This window comes from Rhinopithecus roxellana, chromosome 10 (assembly GCF_007565055.1).
Source record: "Rhinopithecus roxellana isolate Shanxi Qingling chromosome 10, ASM756505v1, whole genome shotgun sequence".
Lineage (NCBI taxonomy): Eukaryota > Metazoa > Chordata > Mammalia > Primates > Cercopithecidae > Rhinopithecus > Rhinopithecus roxellana.
The window spans coordinates 13,172,860-13,193,561 of record NC_044558.1 but is presented as its reverse complement, the minus strand read 5'-3'; the positions used below and the strand labels follow the sequence as shown (position 1 = coordinate 13,193,561).

At 40.6% G+C, this 20,702-nt stretch overlaps 1 protein-coding gene and 1 non-coding gene across 3 annotated transcripts in view; one reads left to right on the top strand and one right to left on the bottom strand.

Annotated features, from left to right (window-relative positions):
* LRP6 (LDL receptor related protein 6) overlaps positions 1–20,702 on the top strand; it is a 157,940-nt gene that overhangs the window by 32,769 nt on the left and 104,469 nt on the right. The window lies entirely within an intron of this gene.
* Positions 9,013–9,119, bottom strand: LOC115900104. Its single transcript, XR_004059784.1, has one exon. It is a non-coding gene; the product is annotated as a U6 spliceosomal RNA (small nuclear RNA).

Genomic DNA, 20,702 nt, shown 5'->3' with positions numbered 1-20,702 from the left:
TGTCTTTCTTCTGTTCCACCACTTGAATCAACTATTTCTCCAAGGAGTTCTGGCTCCTTTTATTAGAGAATGGTATTTAGAAATGAAGATGTGGAAACTAGGTGTGTTCTTTGCTACTGGATTTTCTTTCTTTTTTTTTTTTTTTAAGCCAGAGTTTTGCCCTTGTTGCCCAGGCTGGAGTGCAATGGTGCGATCTTTGCTCACTGCAGCCTCCGCCTCCTGGGTTCAAGTGATTCTCCTGCCTCAGCCTCCCGAGTAGCTGGGATTACAGGCATGCGTCACCACGCCTGGCTAATTTTGTATTTTTAGTAGAGACAGGGTTTCTCCATGTTGGTCAGGCTGGTCTCAAACTCCCAACCTCAGGTGATCTGCCTGCCTTGGCCTCCCAAAGTGCATGAGATTACAGGCATGAGCCACTGTGCCCAGCTGTATTTTCTTTTATTGTATTTAGTACCTCTCAGTGGACAGAGTTAGGAAATGCATGGTGTATGTAGACACAATACGCCTAGTTCTGTGTCTTTGCTATATGTAAAAACAAATTCATGTTATCGCCAATCTGCTACCACAAAATTATCGTTGTAGCCTTCTCCCTTTTCTTACTTGGGATATTTACTTCTATTCTGTGATAGTGAGAAACCTGGCTCTCATTATTCATGATATATTTTCTTATTTGCCCATCTTAGTATACATATACATTAAGAGTTTTAAAATCATTAGCCTATACCACCATTGTGAGAAACGAATTTACTTTGGTGTTATGTGAAACAATTTACATGTTCCTAAGAGTTAAAAATAACACAAAAATTTATACTCAGAAAAGTGTTCTTCTTCCCCATCCCTTCTATCGTCGTCCCATCCCCTACCCTTTTTTATCCAGTCTTTCCCCACCCCTTTCTATAGGTATCTTAGTCTTAATAATTTCTGCTTTTTTATTGTGAATTCGTTTATGTACAAATGAGTTGATACATGTGTATATTCTTTTTTTTTCTTTTATTATAGCTCTGTTCTCTCAGAACGTGAATCTGTATATTCTTTTTTTTTTTTTTTTTTTTGAGACGTAGTCTCTCTCTGTCGCCCAGGCTGGAGTGCAGTGGCACGATTTTGGCTCACTGTAACCTCTGCATCCCGGGTTCAAGCAATTCTCCTGCCTCAGCTTCCTGAGTAGCTGGATTAACAGGTGCGTGCCACCACACCTGGCTAATTTTTGTGTTTTTAGTAGAGGCGGGGGTTTCACCGTGTTGCTCAGGCTGGTCTCAAACTCCTGACCTCGTAATCTGCCCACCTCAGCCTCCCAAAGTGCTGGAAGTACAGGCGTGAGCCACTGTGCCCAGCCGTGAATGTGTGTATTCTTATCATACTGTAGATGTTCTTTTGCACGTTCTTTTTAAACTTAACTTTTTTTTTTTTTTGAGACGAAGTCTTGCTCTGTCGCCCATGCTGGAGTGTAGTGGCATGATCTGTGCTCACTGCAACCTCCCGCCTCCTGGGTTCAGGCGATTCTTTGCCCTCAGTTGGGACTACAGGCATGTGCCACCATGCCTGGCTAATTTTTTTTTTTTTAATTTTTTTTTTTTTGAGACAGAGTTTTACTCTTGTTGCCCATGCTAAAGTGTAATGGTGCGATCTCGGCTCACCGCAACCTCTGCCTCCTGGGTTCAAGTGATTTTCCTGCCTCAGCCTCCCGAGTAGCTGGGAATACACGCATTTACCACCACGCCCGGCTAATTTTGTATGTTTATCAGAGATGGGGTTTCTCCATGTTGGTCAGGCTGGTCTCAAACTCCTGACCTTGTGATCCACCTGCCTCGGCCTTCCAAAGTGCTGGGATTACAGGCATGAGCCACTGCACCTGGCCAAAACTTAACATTTTGAATGTCATTCCATATCATTTCATAGAGATATTCCTCGTTCTTTTCTGCCAGTGCATAGTGTACCATTGTGTATTCACACCATGGTTTATTCAACCACTCTCTATATGTAGGCTTTTAGGCTGTTTTTTTTTTTTAATTAACTGAGATATTTTAAAGCAGATTCACATATCGACATCTTACTTGTAAATACTTCATTTTGCATCTCTAAAAAATACTTTTTTCTAGAATCATAATGCCACTGTCTTTCACACACCTTGCAATGAACAGTTCTTTAATGTTACAAATTAGTCTCTTGGTACTCAGATATCTGTGTCTCAGAAATGTTGCTTTATAGTTGGTTTGTTTGAAATCGGGATCCAAACAGGTTTACAAGTTGCACAAGTTTTCTAGAGCAGTTGAGTTGGTCCTCCCCCTTTCCCTTTTTATCTCTTACCCTGTTGACTTAATTGAAAAGACTGGGTCAGCTGTCCTATAGAATGTCCCAGATTTTTTATTTTCATTCATTCATTCATTCATTCATTCATTCATTCATTCATTCATTCATTTTTTTGAGATGGCGTCTGGCTCTGTTGCCCAGACTGGAGTGCAGTGGCGCGATCTCGGCTCACTGCAACCTCTGCCTCCCGGGTTCACGCCATTCTCCTGCCTTAGCTTCTCGAGTAGCTGGGACCACAGGTGCCCGCCACCACGCCCAGCTAATTTTTTGTGTTTTTAGTAGAGACGCGGTTTCACCGTGTTAGCCAGGATGGTCTCGATCTCCTGACCTCATGATCCACCCACGTCGGCCTCCTGAAGTGTTGGGATTACAGGCGTGAGCCACTGCGCCCGGCCAATTTTTTATTTTCTAACAAATTATTGTGGTATTTGATTTATTTTTATCCCCCTGTGTTACTTGGAAAATGAAATTAGATTTGAAGACTTGATTAGAGACAGAGTTAACATTTTGGTGTGAATGCCTCATAGGTAGTACTGAGTACTTTGTATTTGTCACATCAGAAGTTGTCCTATATTGTAGTGATGCTAAGATTATTCAGTAGGTTCAGATGGTCAAATTTTCTGGCAGTGGGGATGTTCGGTGCATCTTTTGTTGTAATATTTGGTTTTTGACTCTAATGCCTGAAAGTTACTATCTTTATTTGTAAGTTGAGCCCTTTCCTGTTGTGTCCTTATTTGTGGGATGATCCTTTTGTATTTTGCCAAATACCTAGTTCCTTATTAACCACTCATCTATTGATTATTTTAGCATGTACTGAGGATTGCTTTCTTGTGTTTTCTTATTAGGGATATCTATTATTGTTTGATAATGTCTTTTCTTGTGTCATGTATTTTATTCCATCTTTTATGTGTTTTAATAATTTAAATATTTATAATCTCTGTCAGGTTGTTCAGTTTTCTGAAGTTCTTAAAAATCCACTTTTTTTTTTTTTGAATTTATACCTGCTGGATTCTTGCTTACGGTTAAATGTTTCCTTGAGTGTTTTATATAGTTTTAGATTGTGAGCTGATCTTCAGAGAGGCTATCCTTGAGAATTCTGAGTGACTTGGGGGCATATTCCTCCAGAAAGATTTTGGGTTGCTTTTGCCAAGTTCACTGGAGGTGTTTCCAGTGACCACTTAACTTTTTTTTTTTTTTGAGACAGAATCTCACTCTGTCGCCTAGGCTGGAGTGCAGTGGCGTGATCTCGGCTCACTGCAAGCTCTGCCTCCCAGGTTCATGCCATTCTTCTGCCTCAGCCTCCCGATAAGCTGGGACTTCAGGTGCCCACCACCATGCCCGGCTAATTTTTTGTATTTTTTAGTAGATACAGGGTTTCACCATGTTAGCCAGGATGGTCTTGATCTCCTGACCTCGTGATCCGCCCACCTTGGTCTCCTAAAGTGCTGGGATTACAGTCGTGAGCCACCGTGCCCAGATGACCACTTAACTTTTTGAAGTATAATTTATATACAGTAAATTCCACAGATCTCAAGTGTGAAGTTTGAGGGTTTTTTTTTGGTTGTTTGTTTGTTTGTTTTGAGGCAGAGTCTCACTCGGTCAGTGGCGTGGTCTCAGCTCACTGCAACCTTTGCCTCCCGGCTCAAACAATCCTCCCATCTCAGCCTCCTGAGCAGCTAGGACTACAGGTGTGTGCCAGCACATCTGGCTAATTTTTGTATCTTTTTTAGAGATGGGGTTTCGCCATGTTGCTCAGGATGGACTTGAATTCCTGGGCTCAAGTGATCTGCCCACCTCAGCCTCTCAAACTGTTGGGATTACAGGCATGAGCCACTGCGCTGCTCAGCCTGAGTTTTTTTTTTTGTTGTTGTTGTTGTTGTTTAAACAAAAAAACAAAAACAAACTGTTTCCTGGGCTGATCTAAAAACTTCCGGGACTACAGGCATGAACCACTGTGCCCGGCTTAGTTTGAGTTTTAGTAAATGAGTTATCAAATGTTATCATTGCCCTATTCAAGCAGAAATATTTTTTATATTTAATTTTTGAAGTTGGGAGTTTCTGTACTATGTGGATAGAATAAATCAAACTCTAAACCTACCTAGGGGCGGTCTTATGATTATGAAGTCTTTGGTGATCTTTCCTACCTTTTCGGGGCCTAGGGCAAGACAAAAAAGGCTTCCTTGTCTCCCTCTGTCGGTGGGCAGATCTTTCTACTTCATTGTTGAGAGTCATGCTTTGTGCAGGAATCTTATTTCTAACACTGTGTCTTGTGTGCCAAAGTCTTCCCTGGTTTGCCATTGTAACAGAAGTTCCTCAGTTTCTGAGATCAGAAAATCCAGGGTCATCATAGCATCAGATCAAACATGTACTGCTTTTTTTTTGAGATGGAGTCTTGCTCTGTCATCCAGGCTGGAGTGCAGTGGCACGATCTCAGCTCACTGCAACCTCTGCCACCCGGGTTCAAGCCATTCTCCTGCCTTCGCCTCCCAAGTAGCTGGGACTCCAGCACTTGCCACCGTACCTGGCTAATTTTTGTATTTTTAGTAGAGATGGGTTTTCACCATATTGGCCAGGCTGGTCTTGAACTCCTGAAGATCTGTCCACCTTGGCTTCCCAAAGTGCTGGGATTACGGACGTGAGCCACTGTGCCCGGCCATGCACTGCTTTTTACTTTCCTGTTCATTTTTGGTCTCAGGAGATTTCCCCTACTTTCTTGATAAGCTCTACATTTAAAGAGGTGTTTGTATATTTTATTTTGTGTATATGTACAAATCAGATAAAAAGATTCACCATTAGTTCTATTTGTTTTGTAAAAGAAGTATTTTCTGGTTGTCTTTTTACCAAATTACCGGAATAGAAACTCTAACTTACATGTTTTAAAATATTGTCTATTATTTCATGTACCATGTGCATGATAGTTGAGAATTATTCATATGTATATTAAAGACTTACTTTAATTATGGGTAGGGTTAAATAAGTAACTTCAAGGATCATGACATGATTTATGACCTAGTATAGATCTGGGTCACTTAGTTTTTATAGCTTAAGTCTCAATGTCTTAATTAGTCACCTTTGTATGTAATTACATCTTGTAAAAGGTGAAATTTTATCCCTTTAGTCTAGATTTATTGAAACTGAACATTTCTGAACATTTTCATTATGGGAAACTGGATTCAGATTGAATATACATTCCAAATTAGGGCATGTGAATATTTTGGAAGATTTGTTGTTTTATCCTTACCTAATCAAATAAATTAAATGCTTTGGGTTGTAATAAAAATGTATAAAGTAAATTTGTATTAAATGACTCGTGTGTCTAATCTTGTTATCAGTTTGAGATATTTTTATTTTCCTGGCATAAGAAATTGTGACATCTTGAAAACCTAATATATATTTACTTGCTTTACTTCTCTCCCAGTTAAAATGAAGCCCATCTTCTACCTTTCACTCCATTTAAAAATTATTTTCCAGAAAGCATTGCAAATGAATATCAGACCAGACACAGCAATAAAATTACATTTATGTGGACACTAATGAACAGCATTTAACAGCCTGGTCCTGGTTTTCATGATTTTTGGATGAATAGCAGATGTGTATACTACTGCAAAGTGGAGCTGTGACCACATGTATTTATTTAATTATTCAGTATCAAGTACATATGTTCATTCTCTCTTAATTCAAAGCCAAAATAAAGCTAATTGAGGCCAAAATAAATTAGAGGCCAAATAGATTACATAACCAGAGTTAATAAAGATTATTGCTGAAGTGAGATTTCTTCTATATAAGCCTGTAGCCTAGCTTTTGAGAAGCCAAGGGAGATATTTATCACATGCTTTCTGTTTCCCAAAGCATACTAAAATTGACTTTAAAATATGTTGCTGATAAAAGCCCCTGCAGAATATATTACACAACTAGTTGAATTAAGCAACTTCATTGTTAAGTGCTTTTATGTATCTACAGGTTTCTAAGGTAGATTCTAAGGTTGATTAAATAAAAAAACAAAACTAAAACTGCTCCTTAATATGTGCACACCAATTTTTATTTTTTGAAAGAGTCTAAATTAAAATGAAGTAGTCAAGGCGTGTACCTCACAGTTTAATTTTTAAATGGCTGAGTTAAGCGAGAGATTTTCAAGTCTCAGTGTGAGATATTCTTTTTTTTTTTTTTTTTTTTTTGAGATGGAGTTTCACTTCTGTTGCTTAGGATGGAGTGCAATGGCACAATCTCGGCTCACAGCAACCTCTGCCTCGCGGGTTCAAGCGATTCTCCTGCCTCAGCCTCCCAAGTAGCTGGGATTATAGGCATGCGCCACCACGCCAGGCTAATTTTGTGTTTTTAGTAGAGACGGGGAGTCTCCATGTTGGTCAGGCTGGTCTTGAACTCCCGACCTCAGGTGATCCACCTGTCTCGGCCTCCCACAGTGCTGGGATTACAGCGTGAACCACTGCCGGGCTGATGTTCTTCATTTTAATAGAAAATGTTTGTATCATATCCTAGCAGGTCTTGAGAATGTTTTTTTCCCTCAGGACTTTTCCTGCATCACATCCCTGCACCGTGTGCTCTGAGCAGGCCTCAGTAGCTGCCGCTCCTCTTGGGTCGGCTTCAGTGCTGCATCCTTGAATGCAATGAATGCCTCTTTCCTGGCTCGCTGGGGTCTGTTACCATTTTTCTGCTTTCCCTACAGCAGTGGTGCCCAAACTTTTTGGCACCAGGGACCAGTTTTGTGGAAGACCGTTTTTCCACGGGAACTGGGCAGTAGCGGGCTGGGTGGGATGGTTTCCGGATGAAACTGTGCCACCTCAGATCAGGCATTAGATTCACAAATGGAGGTGTGCAACCTAGATCCGTTGCATGCGCAGTTGACAATAAGGTTCGCACTCCTGAGACTCTAATGCTGCCACTGATCTGAGAGGAGGCAGAGCTCAGGCAGTAATGCTCGCTTGCCTGCTGCTCACCTCCTGTTGTGCGGCCAATTCCTAGCAGGCCACTGACTGCTACTGGTCCACAGCCTGCGGCTTGAGGACCCCTGCCCTAGAGAAGGGCAGTCTCATAAAGCAGATCCTGAGACTAAAGACTCACTCTGCTGCTGGGTCACTGCATAAACCGAAGACACGTACTTGTTACCTTTTAGGCATAGCATTTATCTCTTCCTGTTAGGTCTCTTCTCTCTTCTCTTCTCTTCCTTGATAGAGCCTTGCTCTGTCACCTAGGCTGTTGTACAGTGGCGTGATCTCGGCTCACTGCAACCTCCGCCTCCCAGGTTCAAGCGATTCTTGTGTCTCCAGCCTCCCCAGTAGCTGGGACTACAGGCATGCATCACCACACCCAGCTAATTTTTGTATTTTTAGTAGAGACGGGGGTTTCACCATGTTGACCAGGCTGGTCCTGAACTCCTGACCTCAGGTGATTGCGCCTGGCCAGGCTCTCTTTCTTAATCCTTACCTTGGATACTTAATTTAGCTACTCTTGGGGAAATGGGCCAAATGAGGATTTGGTACCAGTCTTACTGACCACTGAATACTAAAAATGAGTGCCAAGCTTTACAGAACCGCAAACTGAAGCAGAAAGGACTCTCCCCTCTTGCCTTTTTTTTTGTTGTTTGTTTTTAAATAAAAGACCATTTTTTAGAACAGTTTTGGGCTTACAACAAAATTGGCTGGAACAAAATACTCCTAATTTCTCCCTGTATTATTGCCATCATTCATTTCACTTATATGTAAGCTAAAATCATTGACTGCATTGTTGCTGTTACTATTTTGAACAAACTGTTACCTGTTAGCTCAACTAAGAATAAGGCCGGGTGAGGTGACTCACACCTGTAATCCCAGCATTTTGGGAGGCCAAGGTGGGTGGATCACCTGAGGTCAGGAGTTCGAGACCAGCCTGGCCAACATGGTGAAACCCCGTCTCTACTAAAAATACAAAAAATTAGCTGGGCGTGGTAGCGCACGCCTGTAATCCCAGCTTCTTGGGAGACTGAGGCAGGAGAATGCGTGAACCCAGGAGGTGGAGGTTGCAGTGAGGCGAGATCAGGCCACTGCACTCCAGCCTGGGCGACAGAACAAGACCCCGTCTCAAAAAAAAAAGAAAAATAAAAGTTTTTATTTTAACTTCACTTATTCCTTCTCTAATGCTGTTCCTTTCTTTTTGTAGATCTATTTTTGACCTACATTATTTTTCTTCCTTCTGAAGAACTACTTTTAACATTTCTTAAAAGGCAGGTCTACTGGTAACAAATCCCTCAATTTTTGTTGCTCTTGAGAAAGTCTTTAGTTCTCCTTCACTTTTTAAGGATAATTTTGCAGGGTGGAGAATTGCAGGTTAGTAGTTTTTTTTTCCCCTTTCTCTTGAATTTTAAAATATTTCACTCTATTCTCTATATGCTTGTATGGTTTATGAGGATAAGTTAGATATAATCCTGCTCTTCTACAAGTAAGGTGTTTTTTCTTAAGATTTAGTGTTTTTTTCATTTTCTGCCGTTTGAATATGATATGCCAAGGTGTAGGTGGTGGTTTGTTTTGTTTTGCCTTCTCCTGCTTGTTCTCTGAGCTGACTGGATCTGTGGTTTGCTGTCTGACATTAGTTTGTGTGGAATTCTGTCATTACTGCTTCAAATATTTTCTCTTTTTCTGTATTCTCATTACATGTATGTTATACCTTTTGTATAATAGTTGTCCCACAGTTCTTATTGTTTTTAGAAAAATATAAAAATACGAATGCTTCACGAATTTGCATGTCATCCTTGCGCAGGGGCCATGCTGATCTTCTCTGAATTGTTCCAGTGTTAGTATGTGTGCTGCTGAATTGAACGCAATTCTTAGATATTCTGTTCCCTTTTTTTCAGTCTTTTTAAAAAATTTGCTTTTCAGCTTTGAAAGTTTCTATTGACATTCTCAAACTCGGATTCCTCAGCCACGTACAGTATACTAATGAACCCATCAAAGGCATTCTTCATTTATGTTATAGTGTTTTTGATCTCCAGCATTTCTCTTTGATTTTTCCCCTAGCTTACATTATCAGTCTATTCTTCCATGTTGTCTGTTTTTTCCCATTAGCATCCTTAGTGTATTAATCATAGTTGTTTTAAATTCTTGTCTGTTTATTGCAATATTCTTGCCATATTTGAATCTGGTTATGATACTTACTCTGTCTCTTCAAACTGCTTTTTTGTCTTTTAGTATGCCTTGTAATTTTTTGTTGAAAGCCAGATGTGATATATCAGATAAAAGGAATTGTGATATATAGGCCTTTTGTAATGTGATGGTAAGCTGTAGTTCAATGACTATATCTCAGTTGTTTAGTGAGCCGTTGCAGCCTGGGCTGTGAGCTTCACAAGTGCTTCTCAGTTCTTTTCATCCCCTTAGGTGGGACAGAATGGTTAGAGGAGGCTGGAGTTAAGTATTTCTCTTCTTCTGTGTAGACAGAAAGAGGGAGGTGGAGCTGGATATTTTCCTTCCCCCAGGTTGGTTAGGCTATAGTAAGATGGATTTTCTTGAGGGCAGACCTTACCAGAACTATAGCTTTACAAGAACTCTCCTTGCACAGGCAGCAGTGGGTATTTTTCTTGGATCTCTCTCTCTCTCTCTTTTTTTTGAGACACAGTCTCGCTCTGTCTCCTAGGCTGCAGTGCAATGGTATGATCTTGGATCAGTGCAACCTCCTCCTCCCGGGTTCAAGTGATTCTCCTGCTTCTGCCTCCTGAGTAGCTGGGATTACAGGTGTCCTCCACCATGCCCAGCTAATTTTTGTATTTTTAATAGAGACAGGGTTTCACTATGTTGGACCGGCTGGTCTCAAACTCCTGACCTCAAGTGATCCACCTGCCTCGGCCTCTCAAAGTGCTGGGATTACAGGAGTGAGCCACCGCACTGGCTCAGATCTTACCATGAGAACCCGGTAGAGCTCCTGGAGGTAAAACTGAAAAAAGTGTCCCTAGAGTTTTTAACTTTCAGATTTGTCCATACTAAACCTCCAGCAACTCATCAGTTGCAATTTAGGTTTTCCTACTCGGGTGCTGGCTCCTATAGAGAGGTTTTTGTCCATGGATTTCTGCTTTGATAAATTATGATCCTTTGTATCACCTTGTCTGTCTGTCCAATTGTGGGGGAGTGGTTTGCCCTGTGATCTTATCTCTCTGATGGATCTAAGAAGAGTTGTTGATCTTTGTTGTTGTCGTTCAGCTTTTTACTCACTATTAGGATAGAGTATTACTCACATTATGATAGAGTAACGATTTTCAAGCTTCTTCCCCCCTCCCCCACCCCCCCCACCAGATGGAGTCTTGCTTTGTTGCCCAGGCTGGAGTGCAGTGGTGCGATTTTGGCTCACTGCATCCTCCCATCCTCCACCCTCTGCGTTCAAGCGAATCGCCTGCCTCAGCCTCCCAAGTAGCTGGGATTACAGGTGCCTGCCACCACAACTGGCTAATTTTTGTATTTTTAGTAGAGATGGGGGTTTCACTATATTGGTCAGGCTGGTCTACAACTCCCGACCTCAGGTGATCCGCCTGCCTGGGCCTCCTAAAGTGCTGGGATTACAGATGTGAGACACTGCCCCCCTGCCATTCAGAGGTTTTATTTTGGATTCAGGCAGGCATCCAGGGAATAAATATGTTCTTACCTTATTTATATCCTTGGTCTTAGTCTAGTTCCCTGTGTGTTGGTGTTGCGCTACTGATACTGTTATTTATTATGAAAGACAATGTACCTACAGTAAGCTGATACTGTTCAGTGGACTGGACTGATTTAGTTTAAAAATCCTTGTAGTGAGACTGAGCTGGGTAAGTGAACCCATATCATATCAGTTTATATATAGGAGGTTTGAAGTGGATGTGAAAGCAGTATAATGAATTGATAACTGTTTTCAGGCTTTCATTAATTTATTTTTGATAGACACATAAGTGATAGAGAACTTGGTTGTAAAATAAGGATATGAAATCTGTTTTTTATATAAATAACTCTGACATTTTTCTTTTGAAGCCTAATCATGAGCAGACAACTGTTAGTAATCTGAAAGTGAAGTTTTCTGAAATGAGTCTCCTAGAGATTGTGGAGAAAAAAAAAAAGGTGGTATGTGCATGGAGATAAGCCTGCAACCATGTAGACTCTGCACTCTGTTTAGTAGAATTGAAGATGACTGTGGAAATATGTATGTTTGTTTGAAGAATGGTGGTAAAATTGTTTGTAAGATGTTATATATGTAGAAGATGAGAAACGTAAAAAAAAAGCATACTACACAGTTGTCAAAACCCATAGCACTTTATAGCAGAAAGCGTAGACCTTAATGAATACAAATTTTAAAATACCATATTTTTAGGAGGCTGGGGATTCCAGGATGGAATGCAGATTGAGACAGAAGAATCTAATTGTATTAGAGATGTATGAAACAATCTCCTTGAAGTGGGTGATGGGGAAAAACTGTTGATCTAATTTATTTTGGAAATGCATAGTGCCTGTAATACTAAAGGCAAAAAGCACTGCACATATTCTGTACTTGTAGTGTACATTAGTTGATAATATTGCTTCATATAAAGGTATAGTTAACAATTCTGATACCTCTGGTAATGTATACTAGAGTTAAACAGTTAAGTAAAGTGGATAGTGGATTGTGGGAGTCAGATTTCTCACTTTTGGAATGGAAAGTTACAAGCAAGGAGGAGGAGGCTAGAATGATCCATGTGGTAAAGGATTAGAATTGGAGACATCAGTGTTTAGTCCATCTTTAGCTTAATATATACAGTGTATACTTTAAATAAGATTAGTTGATTAACCCTAAAACTGAAAAATAATCTCAGCTTTGGAATTTATACACATTAAAAATTAAGATAGGAGTAGTAGAAAACTATAATTAATATTTTTAGCATTTGATTTAAAAAGTACTGTAGGATTTGTCAGATCTCACAGACTGGGAGAGGGTCCTAGGCCCATACCTATGTATTACCAGTCACATTGTTGAATGACCCTCAAGGTGAAAGATTGTATTGATATAAACAAGTGCAGATTCCTTCATCATACAGTAGTGGTTGTATTTCACAGTATTTGTAATTTTATATAAATTATTGTTTAAATATGTGTGACATGGCTCTACCTTAGCCATCATTCCCAAGGGGAAACACAGCAACAGGGTTTCAGTGTAGCTAATACCTGTACCTAATTTTCTGTTAAATACTTGGTTTGTGGCAAGACTTGTAGGATGTTCATTTCCCAGTCATTCTGGGAGGCTCAGATAAATGACCATCACATGCATCTAAATGGTTTGGGGAAATTCAGGTCTTAGGTCCTCTTTTTTTTCCTGATGAAATTAAGAACTTGAGTGAAATAATTAGGGAGGTGTTTCTTAAAATCCTTGGAGCATCTTTATAATTGTTATTATTCTTAACTAATGGTCTGTGTGGAGGTTACCACATAGTCTGGGAGGATGATTTAAAATACTTTATTTTGGTGTTGGACTGTGTCATCTATAATTTTGGCTTCAGAGAATAGAGTAAAATATGATTGAGATTTAATTGGTGGTTTTTCTGAATTGATTTAGGAGTGATTTGCTAAATGCTTTATATACTTATCCTAGAAATATTCGTTAGTGTTGTTTTTAGGATTGTATATGTAACTTTTGTTACTATACATTTACTATGTATTTTCTGATGTTACAAAGACTAATGTAAGGAAAGATAATACTTTGGTTTTATTCTCTCATTACAGTGCAGATTCTGATTTAGTAGATCTAGGATGGAGCTTGATTGGTTCATGGACCACACTTTTGCCATAAGTATGTATACATAGGAAAAAACATAGTATATATAGGGTTTGGTACTATCTGCAGTTTCAGGCATCCACTGGAGGGGGGGTCTTGGAATGTTTCCCCTGCAAGAATGGAATCTTTCTTTATATATATAGAGGGTTATCGCTATAAATATATAAAACTGGGTGCCAAAAGCTTGAAAGGTTATAGAGGAAATTTGAAAATCTACTTTTATTCTCACAGATGTGTGTATTTTTACTTAGTAAAATTTACTGCTTAGTAAAATTTAAGTAGTACTTGTGAACTTTTCAAATCCCCCTTCTCAATTTGTAGAGCTTTTGAAGGAAATGTGGAAAGCCATTGTGTGAGAAGGAATTTTATTTGTTGCTTTGTTCCCTTATATGGTCTTGTACAGCGGAAGGGCTGAGTACCAACTGGGGCTTAATGATTAGCTAATATTTAGGGTCAGTGGTTAATGAGTTAAATACATTAACACCACCTGTGCAAGAATAGAATGCTATGGATAAACAGGTGCTTGAGAACATCACGTTCCTCTTCACTGGTTCTAAGCCCTGTCTGAGTGCATTAGAATTCCTTGGGGAGCTGTTTATACTGATTCCTGAGTTTGAGCCCAGGCCAATTTAATCAGAATCTCTGATGAAAGAACCCACATAATGGATATTTTAAAATAAGTTTCTTAAGTCATTCTCAAGTGCTGCCAAGGTTGAAATTTTTTGCTGTAGGTATTTGATGATGTTGCTGATGCTGTTGATGCTGTTATTTTTTTATGTGTGTGTCAGGGAAGAGGGGGAGGTGCACAGTCTAAGAAACATGCTAAAGCAACAATTCTGGTTTCTTAATATTCAAGAACTGGTTATCTTGTGATCATTATGTATTGATGATTATTGGGTTTTGAAGTTATGAAGGCTTGGGTAAAGCGTACTGTTCAATTGGGTTTTCTCTTAAACTTCATTGTTTATGGTGATGTAAGTACCAAAGTTTAATGTTAAGTTGGCTTTTGCATCTGTAATAAATTGTTTTATATCAGTTTGCATCAAGATGTTTTAAATGTGTGTACAGAAAGAAGGGTCAGGATGTGATTTAGCTGACAGTTTTCTGCTAACCAGTCTCATGAATATTGACATTGGTTCTCAAGGAGAAGAGGGGTCATAGTAGATTGTGGGAAGAACTGTGAGACTTTGCAGACATGCCATTTGTAGAAGGTAGGGAGTTCTAACATGAAACTGTCAGAGCGGGCCGGGCGCGGTGGCTCAAGCCTGTAATCCCAGCACTTTGGGAGGCCGAGACGGGCGGATCACGAGGTCAGGAGATCGAGACCATCCTGGCGAACACGGTGAAACCTCGTCTCTACTAAAAAATACAAAAAAGTAGCCGGGCGAGGTGGCGGGCGCCTGTAGTCCCAGCTACTCGGGAGGCTGAGGCAGGAGAATGGCGTAAACCCGGGAGGCAGAGCTTGCAGTGAGCTGAGATCCGGCCACTGCACTCCAGCCTGGGCGACCGAGCGAGACTCCGTCTCAAAAAAAAAAAAAAAAGAAAAAAAAAAAAGAAACTGTCAGAGCAAGGGTTGAAGTTACTTTAAACTTTAAAGCGATGCTTTGGGATGCCGTTGTGATCTAAGAATACGTGTTAGGCTGGGCATGGTGGCTCATGCCTGTAATCCCAGCACTTTGGGAGACTGAGGTGGGTGGATCACTTTAGCTCAGGAGTTTGAGACCAGCCTGGGCAGCATGGTGAAACCCTGTGTCTACTAAAAATAGAAAAAATTAACCGGGTGTGGTGGCGCACTCCTGTGCTCCTCCCATTTACTCAGGATGCTGAGGTGGGAGGATTGCTTGAGCCCAGGAGGTGAAGGTTGCAGCGAGCTGAGATTGTACCACTGCATTCCAGCCTGGGTGACAGAGCGAGACCCTGTCTCAAAAAAATAAAATAAATAAATAAAAATAACTAAGAAAAATACATATCAGTGTTCATAGTCTTAAATAATAGAAATCCCTCTAATCATAAATGGCTTTGTGATTAAAGAGGATATTGTGATTAAAGAGGATATAGAATTTCGTAAAGGGTAGAAGAACCAGTCTTGTGCAGGAACAGTACTATACTGCAGAGCTGGTCCAATGAAGGCATCACTGTTAGGTGACATGTTCACACTATTTGTACTTTCTCTGACATAAGGTGACAGATACTCCTCAAACTGTTGTCATTGTTCCCTTTTAAAATTGGATGAAGGAAGAATTTATTTTTTGAGACAGGGTCTCGCTCTGTTGCCCAGGCTGGAATGTAGTGGCATGATCTCAGCTCACTGCAACCTCTGCCTCCTGGGTTCAAGTGATCCTCCCGCCTCAGCCTCCCTAGTAGCTGGGACTGCAGGCGTGCACCACCATACCTGGTTAATTTTTGTATTTTTAGTAGAGACAGGGTTTTACCATGTTGACCAGGCTGGTCTCGAACTCCTGACCTCAGGTGATCTGCCTGCCTCGGCCTCCCAAAGTGCTGGGATTACAGGCGTGAAAGCACCGTGCCCAGCTGGAAGAATTTAATTAATTCAAACTGGAGTAAATTAGCTGTTGCTATTGCATTCAACCTTGCCAGAATGGATTGCTTTTGGGGCTTGCTTCTGTCACTGCTTCATCTTTGACCTCTACATCCTCCTCCTTTAGTTGCTTCAATTTTTCAAAGTTGGGGTTGGTTTGTTTGACTGGAAAAGCTCAGGAGTTACACGTAACCCTGTCCTAGTTAGGAGAGAGATGTGGAAAACAAATACCTGGTTTTCAGTTTCTTTAGTTTTAGGGCAAGGTTCTGCCTTATAAAGTGAAGAATTCTCCAAACATAGGAAAGTGGATTCGATAAAGCTGGGTAGCCCCCTCCAGTGCCATATATCCATGAAAGAACATTTTGTGAATGAAAGGGAGTGGTTATAGGATTTGTGGATATCTTTGCTGTGATTTGAGTCTTGTTTGTATTTTTTTTCCCTTTCTAATGTTGAAAAACGAATGAGGTGCAATCGTAGATACAAAAGCAGGAGACAGTTGGCCTGACGGGGTGGCTCACACCTCTAATTAATCCCAGCACTTTGGGAGGCCGAGGCGGGCAGATCACGAGGTCAGGAGACCAATACCATCCTGGCCAACATGGGAAACCTTGTCTCTACTAAAAATACAAAAATTATCCGGGCGTGATGGCGGGTACCTATAGTCCCAGCTACTCGGGAGGCTGAGGTAGGAGAATCGTTTGAACCCGGGAGGTGGAGGTTGCAGTGAGCCCAGATGGTGTCACTGCACTCCAGCCTGGGCAACAGAGTGAGACTGTCTCAAAAAACAAACAAACAGAAAACAAAAAGGGGTGGACAGTTAAGAGTATTTTTGTAAGAGTAATTTTGTAACTGAAGTGGGCCCTACAAGTAATCTGTCGTTTATTTTATTTTATTGTTTTGTTTTGTTTTTTGTTTTATTTGAGATGGAGCCTTGCTCTGTTGCTCAGGCTGGAGTGCAGTGGTGCGATGTCCGCCTCCCAGGTTCAAGCAGTTCTCCTGCCTCAGCCTCTTGAGTAGCTGGGATTACAGGCGCCTGCCCACCACGCCTGGCTAATTTTTGTATTTTTAGTAGAGACAGGGTTTCACCATGTTGATCAGGCTGGTCTCGAACTCCTGACCTCGTGACCTGCCTGCCTCAGCCTCCCAAAGTGCTGGGATTACAGGCATGAGCCACCACGCCCGGCCTCCTTTATTTTATTAAAAAATTAAGGAAATACTTCAAATGTATCAATATCTGGCTGCTGCTTTCCAGATTACAAAATCAAAGTCCATCTGTTCTAAGTGACTTGCCTGAAACTAGAAAATAGCTGATCCGTGATAAATCAGGTATTTCCTTTAATTATTTTTACTCTGTCTTTACTCACACTTAAAACTTAGTTGGGAGAGAGGAATACATATATGAAACAATCACAAGACAACCCTAAGGAAGCACATAAGTAAAAGAGAGTGATGAGATCCAGTTGCTGCATGAATTAATAAAGAATTGAAAGTGAATTGATTAGGGAAGCTTTCTTTATAGTAATGACTTTGAAACGACCTATAATCTCTGGAATGAGAAAAGGGAAAGGCATTTCAAAGGAAGAGAAAGTACCTTTATTACCTTTATTGAGGTAATAAAGAAGTTATGTATGAAGGCCAGTAATGGATTAGAGAATAGGACTCATATGTTGTGGTCGTGTGCTTTTGGGGTTGATCATTTGGTCGTGGTCCTTAAATATCTGGTTTAGAGTTTGAATTTGCCTCCTCTGGAGTTCCTATAGCTTAAAAATTTAGATATAATTCACATGCTGTAAAGTTCATTTTTTTGGATATATATAATTCAGTGATTCTTAAGTATAGTCATGAAGTGGTACAGCCCTCACCACTATCTTAATTTCAGAGTATTTTCATCACCTCGTAATTAAACTCTGACTAAACCCACTAACAGTCTCTCCTCATTTGTCCCCTTCTCCTAGTTCTTGGCAACCATGAATCTACTTCCTATCATTATAGATTTGCCTGTTTTGGGCAATTCATATACATGGAATCATTCAGTATGTAGCTGTTTGTGCCTGGTTTCAAGGTTCTTTCATGTTGTAGCATGTGCCAGTACTTCATTCCTTTTGATGGCTGAATTCTATATAGAAGTACCACCTTTTGTTTATTCATTCATCAATTGATGGACACTTTGTTTACATGTTTTGGCTGTTATGAATGATTTTGCTATGAACATTTGTATACAGGTTTTTGTGTAGACAGATGTTTTTAATTTTCATGAGTATCTAGAAGTGGAATTGCTGGGTCATATGGTAACTCTGTTTAAGTTTCTTTTTATGAACTACCAGGTTGTGGAGTTTTTTTGAGATGAAGTTTTGCTCTTGTGGCCCAGGCTGGAGTGCAATGGTGCGATCTTGGCTCACTACAACCTCCGCCACCCGGGTTCAAGCACTTCTCCTGCCTCAGCCTCCTCAGTAGCTGGGATTACAGGTGCTCACCACCACTCCCGGCTAATTTTTGTATTTTTAGTAGAGATGGGGTTTCAACACGTTGGCCAGGCTGGTCTGGAACTTCTGACCTCAGGTGATCCACCCACCTCGGCCTCCCAAAGGGCTGGGATTACAGGCATGAGCAACCGCACCCAGCCCCACATTGTCTTTTAAACTTGCTCTACCATTTTTATATTTCCACCAGCAGTGTATGAGGGTTTCGTTTTCTCTGTTTCCTTCATTATTTGTTATTCTTTGTCTCTTTCTGGTTTTTTGTTTTTGTTTTTAAAGAGATGGGGGTACTGCTCTGTCACTTGGGCTGGAGTACAGCGGCATGGTCGTAACTTATTGCACCTGGGCTCAAGTGATCCTCCCTTCTTAGCCTTCTTAGTAACTGGGATTACAGGTGTGAGCCTCTGCACCTGGCTCTCTCCTTTTTAAAAAAGTTATAACCATCCTAGTCGGTGTATAGAAATGTCTTATTGAGGTTTTGATTTACATTTCCTTACTGACTGATGTTGAACATGTTCTGTGCTTTGACCACTTGTAAATCTTGATTTGTGAAATACCTATCCTTACCCATTTTAAAATTGTATTATTATTATTATTGAGAGAGGTCTTGGTCTGTTCCCCAGCCTGGAATGCAGTGGCATGATCATGGCTCATTGCAGCCTCAACTCCCTGGGCTCAAGCGGTTCTCCCATTTTAGCCTCCTGAGTAGCTGAGACCATAGGTGGGTGACACCACACCAGGCAAATTTTTAAATTTTTTTGGTAAAGATGGGGGTTCTCGCTATATCGCCCAGGCTGGTCTTGAACTCCTGGACTCAAGTGATCCTCCCACTTTGGCCTCCCCAGTCGCTGGGACTACATATGTGAATCACTGTGCCTGGTAAGTCCTTTTATTATTGAGTTCTAAGAGCTCTTTATATATCTGGAAACCAGACCCTTCTCAGACATACGATTTGCAAATACTGATTTCCTGTTCTGTGGGTTGCCTTTTCACTTTCTTTGTGGTATCCTTTGAAGCACATATATAATGGAGTTTTGGGATGAAGTCTGATCTTTTTTTTCTTTTGTTGTTTATGGTTTTAGTGTTATATCTGTGAAACCATTCTTATTTTTCTAAATTAACCATTTAATTCTGGATCACGAGTATTTACTCATTGTCTTCTAAGAGTTTTATGGTCTTAGCTTTTACAATCAGGTCTTTATCTTTTTGAGTTAATTTCTGTATGTCCTGTAGAGGTCCAGCTTCGTTGTTTTGCATGTGGATATCCAGTTATCCCAGCACCATTTGTTGAACAGACTGTTTTTCCCCACTGAATTGTCTTCGTTGAAAGTCAGTCGACCATAAATACAAGGGTTTGTTTTTGGACTTTCATTTCTTTTTCATTTATCTAGATGTCTGTCCTTATACTAGTATCACACTGTCTTGATTCCTGTGGCTTTGTAATACGTTTAGCAATAGGGAAATCTGAGTCCCTATAGCTTTTAAAGCTAAAAGTGTCTTGTAAAGCAGTGGTCCCTTACCTTTTTGGCACTAGGGACTAGTTTTGTGGAAGACAGTGTTTCCATGGACTGGGGTGGAGGGATGATTTCGGTATGACTTAAGCACATTACCTTTATTGTGTACCTTATTTCTATTATTATTACATTGTGATGTATAATGAAATAATTATATAATTCACCATAATGTAGAATCAGTAGGAACCCTGAGTTTTTTTCCTGCAACTAGATGGTCTCATCTAGGGGTGATGGGAAACAGTGACAGATCATCAGGCATTAGATTCTTACAAGGAACATGCAACCCAGATCCCTCGCAATGTGCAGTACACAATAAGGTTTGTGCTCCTATGAGAATCTAATACCTCCACTGATCTGACAGGAGGTGGAGCTCAGGCGGTAATACGAACGATAGGGAGCTGCTGTAAATACAGATGAAGCTTTGCTCACTTGCCTGCTGCTCACCTCCTACTGTGTGACCTGGTTCCTAAAAGGCCATGAACTGGTAGTGGTCTCTGGCCTGGAGGTTGGGGACCCCAGTCATAAAGGATTCGTGTTTACATGATACTGTATTTTATGAAAGGCAGTCTGGTAGCAATAGGCGGGATACTAGAGCCATGAGAAATGAGGAACCAAAAGCAGAGAAACAAATTAGAAAGGCTCTTATATGTCATGCTAAGAAGTTTGGGATTCATGCTGAAAAGTAAGGAAACTACGTAACCCTAGATTGCGGGGGGTGGGGGAGGGGCGTGTTGGGGGGGATGTGGTGGTTAATACAATCATTAATTTCAGAGTATTATGGAAAAGGGCCTTAAGGGTAGGGGATGGGAAGTCTGGAAAGAGGCTGTTTGGATTATCCATTAGTTTTATTGGGGCTTGAGAAAACCATCTTTAACAAGGCTTTTTTTTTTTTTTTTTTTAAAGTACAGAGAGAAGATCACATCCAAGAAAACCCTGTAACAAAATACCAGAATTTGTGAACAACCGTCATTCTACCTAACTTGGTTGCAGAAACTAAAAATCCTGAGTCATTCTAGCCCCCCAACTTCCTCACTCCTCACATTCAATCAGTTACCAATTCTTGTTTATTCTGCCTTCTAAGTAGCTCTTGGATTTGTCTTCTCTTCTCAAATACTA